Source organism: Cavia porcellus, unplaced genomic scaffold, assembly GCF_034190915.1.
Source record: "Cavia porcellus strain 051 isolate PalLab524CR breed Dunkin Hartley unplaced genomic scaffold, mCavPor4.1 scaffold_1, whole genome shotgun sequence".
In the NCBI taxonomy this organism is placed as follows: domain Eukaryota; kingdom Metazoa; phylum Chordata; class Mammalia; order Rodentia; family Caviidae; genus Cavia; species Cavia porcellus.
This window is the reverse complement of record NW_026947484.1, coordinates 15,092,270-15,101,806: the sequence shown is the minus strand read 5'-3', so window position 1 is coordinate 15,101,806 and position 9,537 is coordinate 15,092,270. Positions and strand designations below refer to the sequence as shown.

Here is a 9,537-nt window from a genome sequence, read left to right as displayed (position 1 = left end):
AGGCGAGTGTGAGAGGAATTTGTGCCAGTGCTGACCTCTCCAGAACCCGTGCATGGCCCCTAGAGGGGCTGCTGGCCACACAGTTTCTTGCAGAGGAAGGGGAACCATTGGAGTAGATGAGACAATGCAGAGCTAAGCACCCCGGGGCAGGTCCAGGAGTTTCTTCTCCCTGGTGTGGGTGTGCCTGACTTCCCTGCTTCCCTAGGTCCACATGGCTTCAGCTGTGTCTATGTGGGATGCTCTATCCTCCTTCTCCTCCTGACTCCTTGGGGGCTCCCTCACTCCAAGTGACCCCACTGCAAGGACCTGGCAGGTGGTAATCCTGCCCAAGTTCCCAGTTCAGAACCCCTCGCAGCTCTCTGTGCTGACTGGATCAGCAGCAATGCAGCCAAGGCCAACTGCGGGCGTGTTGAGTGCTAAGGCATGATGGCCAAGAGTGCGAATGCACCCTACAGGGGCTTCCACGTAGGAGAGGTCTCAGGTCTCACACTGCTCCTAGTCATCTTGTCTGCCACTCAGCGACAGCCCCCTAAGCACAAATCCAGAAAGAAAAAGGTGAAGAGACAACACTCTTAGTGACACAAACCTATGCTTCTGGGTCCAGACATGCCAGTGGTGAGCCTATTCTTGGGCTCACCATGTCCACGGGTCAATAATTGTCCCTGAACAATCATTCTGGTTTAGGTTTGGTTTCTCCTGCCCAGCCATGGCTCATTTCTGGCTTCTTCTTGTACTTAGGCGGTGGCCTGCCCTCAAATACCATCACATCCACCAGGAAGCCTGCCCAGACCCATCCTGTGCCAGCTCTCCTCTGGCACCTTGACGATCCCTGACAATTCATCTGTACTTTTCTATGTCTATCGGGATGACATTTAGCAACAGGGAGTAGAAAGCTTGACCTTCAGCAGCTTAGATAAACAGGGACTTATTTTTCTCACATAATAAGAAATCTGAAGGCAGGCAGCTGCCAGCTTTGGTTTGGAGGCCTGACAATATTGGGGACAGCATTTCCTGTGGCCTTTGTCTTACGTTTGTTGCCTCTGCCAGATGATACCCAGATGGCCCCGACTAACCCAACCCGCCTCACCCCCATCTTCTTGCATAAATTCTCAAAATAACCATAGAATGTGCTGGGAATGCAATATTCTGGGACAGGAGGGATTGCCTGAAACAACCTGGGCCTTGTTCCTATCCCTCCTAGGGAATGTGACAGCTCTCTGGGACTGTCCCTGACAGCCCAGGCATTGTTCTTCTGTACCCTGAAGAAGGCATCCTTGCTCTACCCAGGGAGCCAGGCATCCTCCAGGGCAGGTCTTCTTTCAGGGTCCCTCAAATTTGTTGCAGGTAAGTACAAGAAGTCAAGACCGCACAGCCCCAGATAGCTTTCTCAAGCCTCAGGGGACTCACTCACCACGGATCCTAGGCTGTGTTCATCCCTTGCACCTACCTATAAGCAGTAGCTCCAATTTGTGTAGTTTATCGCATGTTTTCCCTCTCACCTGTAATGCCATAGCTAGCATGCAGGGGGCCCAGAAGTGTTTGGACTCGGATTCCTGGTAGTTGACATATTGATGTGCATTGTTAATCATACCTTGGGACTGGTTATTAGTAAAACTGCCTGAGAGCCTGCTGGTTACAGGATGGCTATCACACAGCCAGGCATCACACTTTCTTTCCAAGTAGAAGAAAATAAATGGGGTCATCTTCATCTCCTCTTTAACCAGGAGATCAAAACTTTTCCTGAATCTTTCTAGGAAAGATCTAGTTATAATTCATGACCTCAGACTGCATCACTGACCACTATTGGTTGCAGTGGATAGTAGGAAATGATCATTGAACTCCTTTGACCTCTAGAACAGATTTTTTTTTTTAAATGGGAACAGGTATTAGGTCAATCTTAGAACAGGGTCCACCCCGCTCTCTTAAAGTCTTAGTCACAGTAGAATCCTCTAGTGCAGTTTTTTTGCATGCAGACATCAGAGCTCCCTCTGGGAAGGGGCTGAGTTCCCCACCACTATCCCACTCACCCTGCACATAGCCCTTTGATGAATACATGCTTGGGGCGTGCAGTCCATCACCTCTGTGCCCGCACTCCTGGGGCCTCCCGGCAGGCTGAGCAGATTGTAGCTACAGCCAGGTAATTAAATGTGCATCCTTCTTTGATCCCTGAGCACTTCATTTTTGAAATTCATCTGGATAGAGCTGAAAGATACCAAGCATGTATACTCCTGCTCCCTTTCTAATCATCCAAAAGGGTTAAACCATTTGTGTCTCGGGTCTCCCGTGATCAAGAGAGGCTGGCTGGCAGGAGTGTCTATTTGGGGCCTCCAAGGCAAGCAATTGTGGGAATTAAGAATTAGCTCTCTCCCTCCTATCCCCTTGATGTAGTTAGAATAAAAGCAGCAGTGACATTGCCAATGACCCAGATGTTGGAGAAACCTTGGATTAAGCCACAGAGGCCCTTGCTCCAAATCCTATAACAGTGCATTAACACAGGCTCAACCTGCAGAATTGGATTTAAATCCAGCACTTGAATGCTCATCTTCCCGTGGCCCCTTCCCCACACCTAATCTCATTTTGTCCTCACAGTGTTGAAAATAATGGCAATGCAGCCACCGTGGAAAGTGATTGTGTGAGCACTTTTCTTTACATGAGAAAAGCACTTAATAAAGTAAAAGTGCTTTAAGTGCAGAAGTGCCTTCCTTTGCATCCCTCTGCCGGGGTAATAAATGCCTTGCCCCAGTCCTGTGCCTGCTGCGGCACAGGGACTCGAGACAGCCAAGCTGCCTTTTCTCGGGCACAAGGGTCGCTGGGTCCGTACCTGCACAGGAACACAGCACAAAGAGCAAGACAGGGACAGCTTCAAGGAGCAAATGCTGTCCCCCGCCTCCCACTTTTGTGTCAGGAAAACAATCTCAAGCATGAGGACAGTTACTATTTACTGAGCCCTTATGACACATTAAGAGCACTGCGCACACTATCTCTTTCCATCTTTCAATTTCCCCCATTTTACAGATAAAAAAAATGAAAGCTCACAGGCATCGCCACTTGCTCAGGATCACATAGTCCGCAGGCCAAGAAATCCAGACTCAAACCCGCAGGATCCCCAAGCTCTCCTCAACTGCTACACGCTAGAGTATAACAGTGATCTCCTTCCGGGATAGCAGGATACAACCACCTGGGATATTTGGGGGACCCTAAGCCAAACCAATTACATTTGACTCTCTGGGTTAGGGCCAGTGCATCAAGGTCTCCAAGCTCCCAGCTGCACCAAAGTCTGATGTCTGCTGAAACCTAACCTCACTGTGGTGGCATCAGGCAGTGGGGCCTTTGGGAGGTGACCAGGTGAGTAAAATTAGTTTCCTTAGAAATAGGCTCCAGGGAGCTGCCCTCACTCCATGTGAGGACACAGGCAGAGGGAACATGAGCCAAAAAACAGGTTCTCACCACACAGCACCACCTTCATCCTGGTCTTCCCTGCCTCCAGCATGGGAAGAAATGAATGCCGTTGCTTATCAGCCACCGCAGCTATGGTACTTTGTTACAGCAGGCCAAGTGGACCACGCTGGATAGGCGAAGTGGAAAAGGCTCCCTTCCTAGGCCTGTAGGGTGGGCTTCAAGCTCTGTACCTCAAATACTACTTCTTGTATGTAATCAACCCACCCTGCCCACCTCATAAGAACCAGCATATGCAAACACACTATGAATTCTGGAGGACTTGACACTATCCAACCGGACAGACAGAGCCAGCCCGTGGCAGCAAGGCCAAGGCCACTCTCCAAGAAGAGTATCAGAAACCATACTTCAGGGGTGACCTTCATAACTGCTTCAAAATTGAGGTGATTATAAAAATATTGCTAAATTGTTATTTCATGGGTTAATACAGAAAAGTATCTGTCACGTACACACACATCTGGTTTGTTGTTTTCAGTGGTTGGAGAGCATATTTCAATGTGACAGTTTCCTTTCTAATCATACACATTATAAAAGAGGTCCCTAGACTCTGCCACGCACAGAGAGCAGCGGAAGAGTAGCTGCTGCTAACTCTCATCACTGAAGGTGCTTACCAAGGCTAGGAATAACAGAATCTTTGTGCTGTCTTATTTTTACATGCTTGCATCTTTTTTACCCAGATTACCAGCTCCCGAGAACATAGAGTGAGTTGCATTGGGTTTCTGTTTCTTAAAAAGAATATCTACTCAACCACTGTTAGGTGATTGTCTGATTGATGCAAATTCTTCAAGCTTCAGTGGTCTAAAGCCAACATTCCTCCTGAAAGAATTAAAAGCATCATCCACAGCGATAAATGCACATTCATGTCTGTAGTGGCAGAGTTTGTAATAGCTAAGCCTTGGAAACAACCTGTCCATCAATCAATGAATAGATAAAGAAGATGTGGTTCTTTTATACAATGGACTACTACTCAGCCATAAAGAAAGATAATCTTGAGACATTTCTAGGTGTCGGTTACTTTTCTCTCATTGCTGAGACAAAATACCTGACACAAAAATGAAGGAAATAAGGATTTATTTAGCTCACTGTTTGTGGGGATCTCAGCCCGTAATCAGCTGGCTCCAGGGCTGGATGGAATGACACAGGGACAACACTTTAAGACAGCAGCCAGCAAAAGAAGAAGGAGCAAAATCGGGGAGGCGCAAGCCTCTTTCCCTCCCTTATATTGTACACAGGCCACTCCCTCTCCAGGGCCAGTGCAGCATTCACAAAGTCTCCTTGTCTTCCTCTTGCACAGAAGGAGGATAGTTACAAAGTAAGGATCCTGGCTCCCTTCTGAGTCTCTTAGTTAAACTTCGAAACTTCTCAAGTTGACACACTGTAGCAACTATAACACTAGGTAAATGGAGGCACCTTAAGAGCACACTCTTAAGTGAACTACACTGGACACAGGTGTGAGTTCCGCACAGTTTATCTGGTGTGAGAAGAAGCAAGTTAGCTCAGCAGCATAAGCACCTGCCTTACAAGTGTGTGGTCCCTACACACTTACAAGTGTGAGTTTGATCCCCAGGACAGATAAAAAACAAAAAGACAAAAAAAAAAAAAAAGAATCAAGATACATCATGTACAGATGCAAATTCCCTACGATGAATGTGATCATCATGTATATCTAAAATGAATCAATAAATTTAATTAATTTTTTTAAAAAGAGAAAATAAAGCCAGCATCGCATTCAGTTACCGAGAGACAAACGTGGCAAAAGGAGGAAAGACACTGAGATCAAACCTTTGGGGAAGCTCCACAAACCCAGGGCATGGGGTGCTGAAGCTTGCCTAGTGGGGACTGAATATAGCTCGAGGGGAGAAAAAGCCCACTGGAATTTTCCACCAGGATTGATCGGTAGGTCAAGGGAACCCAGCAGATTCCATCCAAGCTGGGAAAATGTTCTGGAGAAAGTGGCATTATCTTTGTGCTTTGGGAGCCTCATAAAATAATACTAAGTAGCCCGAGTGCCCAGTTGTTCGCAAAGAAACCCACCCTGCATGGAACCTCACACACTCCTCACCCTGGCACTAGGAGCTGAAGAGAGTCCTGCACCCTCAGCTCCAGGAGCTATCAAGAGACTTTGACTATTCCCATTGCATATAAACACCAAGACTTCATAGCATAAAACAACCACCATTTTATTTGGCTGCCAAATTCTGAGGAACAGGAGTCCTGGCACCCGGGCCATGGCTCTTCTCTCCTCCACGCTGCCTGGAGCTGCCAAGGTGGCAGTCGGTGGCAGTCGTGTGATGGCAGCCTGTCCATGTGGGCTTCTCATGGCATGGTAGTCAGGCCTGGAAAGAAGGCTCCCTGCAGAGGGGAGTGGGGTGCTGCAGAGGGAATATCATAAGAACATCGAGCGGAAACTACACGACCTAGGCTGTCCATCATACCCTAGCAGGCCAGGCACTCACAATCTGCCCAGGACCAACAGCAAGGGTCCTGGCCCCTCCCTTTAATAGAAAAGCTGCCAAATCCTTTTGGAACCACCTTTTGGAGCCTCCACACTCACCAAATAAACCTCAGTACTCCCTAGCTTAGAGATTACACTGAGCCCCACTGGGGAGCTAAACCCGGGTCTCTGATCCTGAGGGGGAAGATGAGCAGTGTGTGGTCCCAGCACATCGCTCAGCCAGCGCTGTCTCTCCGGAGGCGGCCGCCCCACCCTGGAGAAGCGCCCCTGCAGCCTCAGCTGCTCCCTGAAAAGCACTCTCTTGTCACTCTCCCCACCACCCCACCTTCGTTGCCATGCCTTCCTGAACATCTCTTCACCTCCAAATTACCCTCCGGCAAAAATCTGCTCCCACAAAGTGAGCTGTGCATGCTGGTGTGTCTCATTGTTCTTCTATTAAGACATATCATTCACAAACCCTGCGTTGCTTTAAAAATACCCTCAGCTGTCACTTACATAAGAGAACTTGGCAAAACAGATGGAGCGCCCCAGCGGTGTCTTTGCCTGGAGCAATATATGCTAATATCTTGGCACAGGCACCTTGAGCTGCTTTGTTTCCCAGCAAAGTTCCCTCAGCTGGAAAGTTCCAAGGGTGAGTAAAATCGGGAAATGTGAGAGAGAAAGCTGTAGCTGCTGCTGCTGCTTTTTTTTTTTTTTTTTCCTCAGAGAATGAAACCATTCTCTCATTAATCAAATGGCTGCAGAAAGCTGCAAAGCTGCTCCTCAAAATCAGTAGGTAGGGGAGCAGCTGGAGGCACACTAAAGAATGGTGCTACACTCAGAAAAAGGGTACGTACTGTCCAGGACATGGAGAAAAGGGCATTTCAGAGGGAGGACATGGTACGCTTGAAAATGAGGAGACAGGAAAGGGCCTGGCTGGTGCCCAGAGTACCGTCACAGATCCACCTGCACGGAGGGTTTGGGCTTGGTGTAAGAGCCACTGATTATTGCACGAGCCCGGAACAACCCCACACTTTCTCTGGAAAGCAGTTCGCTCCCATTGGCTTCTGCACAGCTCTGAAGTGGACATGGGATTCAGGTTGTGCTAATCTGGGTAACTGGTTCGTTTGATGTCAGTAATGGGGGAGGGGTTTATAAATAGCCAGGTCAGCCGATCAGAACCAGGACTCAGGAATGTGTACAGCAGCATTTAGGGTCCCTTCTCTCCTCTCTCTGGAGGAGAGGTCTGAGAATGTGCAGGGACTAAGAACCTGAGCTCCTTAATTAAAATGACTCCAAAGCCCAAATCTATTGGCTTTGTAAGTTTTGGAAGATTCTTTACCAGGGTCCCATTTTTTCCTGTAAAATGTGGATAAAAAAACCACCTTGTATTGAAGATTGAATGAGATGCGTGTCATGTACATAATAAAATACGGAGAGCACTTAGAGAGTGTATGCTAAAGATGACAGCCTAGGGCTAGGTGGATGTGGAACCAGCTTCAGGGCACTGGCCAACCTGAGAGAGTAAGTCCGTCTTCAAAGAAAGTCAGCAAGAGAGTAAACTGAGTGGCAGTCCACTGTAGCTTAGTATACCATTCAATAAATTCTCCTTTTTAAAAATTTAAGTTGCTTTTGGCTTGATTTATTTCAGAACACCTTAAAATGTGTGTTATTTAAAAAAAGAAAAAAGACTTACAGGAAGATAGTGAGTGATGAACAGGTGAATAGCAGAGAAAGAGCCCCTCTGAGATTTGGTGTCCAGATGCTGGAATATAGCAACGTGAGAAGAGAAGGAGGAAAGTGGATTCCTGAGACCCAGCAAGGATCTGAAGTGAGAACTGAAGCCCACGGGAGAGAAAAGAGAGACTTCAGCAAACAAGAAAGAAGTGGCAGGTGGCACTTTCTCCCTGAACCCTGCCTCACTGCATGGGACGGGTGGCTCACACCTGCAGACACACGCTGACACTGGCAACCCCAGAGGTTCCACTGAGGCACGCACCAGTGGAATAGAATAACTGAATCAGCAGACCGAAATGGCTGGCAAGTTACGCAGGTTCCCTAGTAGCCATCATGGAGAGGGCTCAAGACTGAGCCAAAACTTAGAGCACCTGCAGGCTGGCTCCATCTAGTGGCTCCCAGTATCAAGGAGAGGTGGAAAGGAGTTCAAATCAGCAGGAGCTAAATTCAAGCCAGCACACATGGAGTATCGCAGGCTGAACAAATCAGGTTCCAGCCTCACAGCCAGAAACCAACCTACACTTTAGTGGAACTGAAGGTGCAGCCTTGCTGGGATTATCCACTACCCCGTGGTAAAGCTACAGCTGGCTTGCTGGGATTAATCACCAGGGATCTGGACTCTGTCTGCCCCCTTTGTCTGCCAGCAACAGCAGAGACATACCTTGAAGTGGACAGCTTGTTTGTTATTTTCTTCTTTTTTTTTTCTTGTTTTTGTTTTCTTCTTCTTTGATTGTTCTTGTTTTCACATGTGTGAGAACATTATTTCTAGTTTTATGTTGTTGTTGTTTAGCAACAACAACAACATAAAACTAGAAATCTTGTTTTGTTTTTATTTTTTTTTTCTCTCTTTCCCACCTGTCTTGTTCACCAGTTTCCCAAAGTTTGCATAATCTTTTTTTGATCTCCAGTCTTGCTTCTAATCTCTTTCTCTTCTTTGGTTTCTCTATTTTACCTCCCAACCTCTTCTAAATTTTCTTTCCTCAGGATACAATCGACATAGTAAGGGAAGATTTACCATGTACAACTTTCTGGTTTGGTTTAGATTTTGTTACATAATCACAAATCTAGTTCATACAGTTAAAGGCAGTGAGTTAATTGTTACCACTGTTTATCACTGTCTGGGCTGTATTTGATGCTATTCTTATTTATTACTTTAACAAATGTGACATAATTATTCTAATCAGTGGTCCTTCCTGGTAAGGTCAAGACTGAGATTGCCTAAGGGTTGCATAAAATACTATAACCCAGTGCCAAAGAACAAGGGGCTGGCCAAACAGGCAGAAATTTCTCATCCCCAATAAATTGAAGAGGTATAATCTTGCAATAGACTCAAAACCCAAAAACCATCCAGAAGACACTTCTGAGAAGTAGTCAATTTCTAAGTGTTCTAAAGACTAGCAATAAAGCTATTTTACATAAGCAATTTACAATGATCAATCCAAAATCAAACTAAAAAAATTGAGAAGCCATTTAAGCAAGATGCAGCCCCAGACTTCCAACTCACCAAAGACAAATCCAGAAGGCAATGAGGTGGAACAACTCAAAAACCACCCACCTTGACTCGCTGAAGTGACATCAGTGGAAGTAATGAAGCAGATAAATGAGGTTCTAGCGAAAATCAAATCAGAAAATTTCTCAGATAACCATAGATGATGACATTAATGAAAAAACGTGCTTAGTGACTCTAGAGCAGATATGGATAAAAAAAAAAGAGTTTAGGAAGATGGAAATTATGAACACCAAAAATAGGAAAGAAACAGAATCCATGAAATAGATTCAAACCGGTATCCATGAATTAAAAATACCCTGAAAGTGTACACAACTGAATAAGCCAGAGTGAGGACAGAATATCAGAAATAGAAGACAGGATTGTGGTTCAGGATTATGAAAAAACAGGGTTTATTTTTGGG

At 46.2% G+C, this 9,537-nt stretch overlaps 1 long non-coding RNA gene across 1 annotated transcript; it reads right to left on the bottom strand.

Annotated features, from left to right (window-relative positions):
- Positions 1–5,615: 5,615 nt before the first annotated feature.
- On the bottom strand, positions 5,616–6,598 carry LOC134470754 (uncharacterized). Its single transcript, XR_010039907.1, has 2 exons — positions 6,407–6,598; positions 5,616–5,828 (listed from the first exon to the last, which is right to left on the bottom strand). It is a non-coding gene; the product is annotated as an uncharacterized LOC134470754 (long non-coding RNA).
- Positions 6,599–9,537: the final 2,939 nt, after the last annotated feature.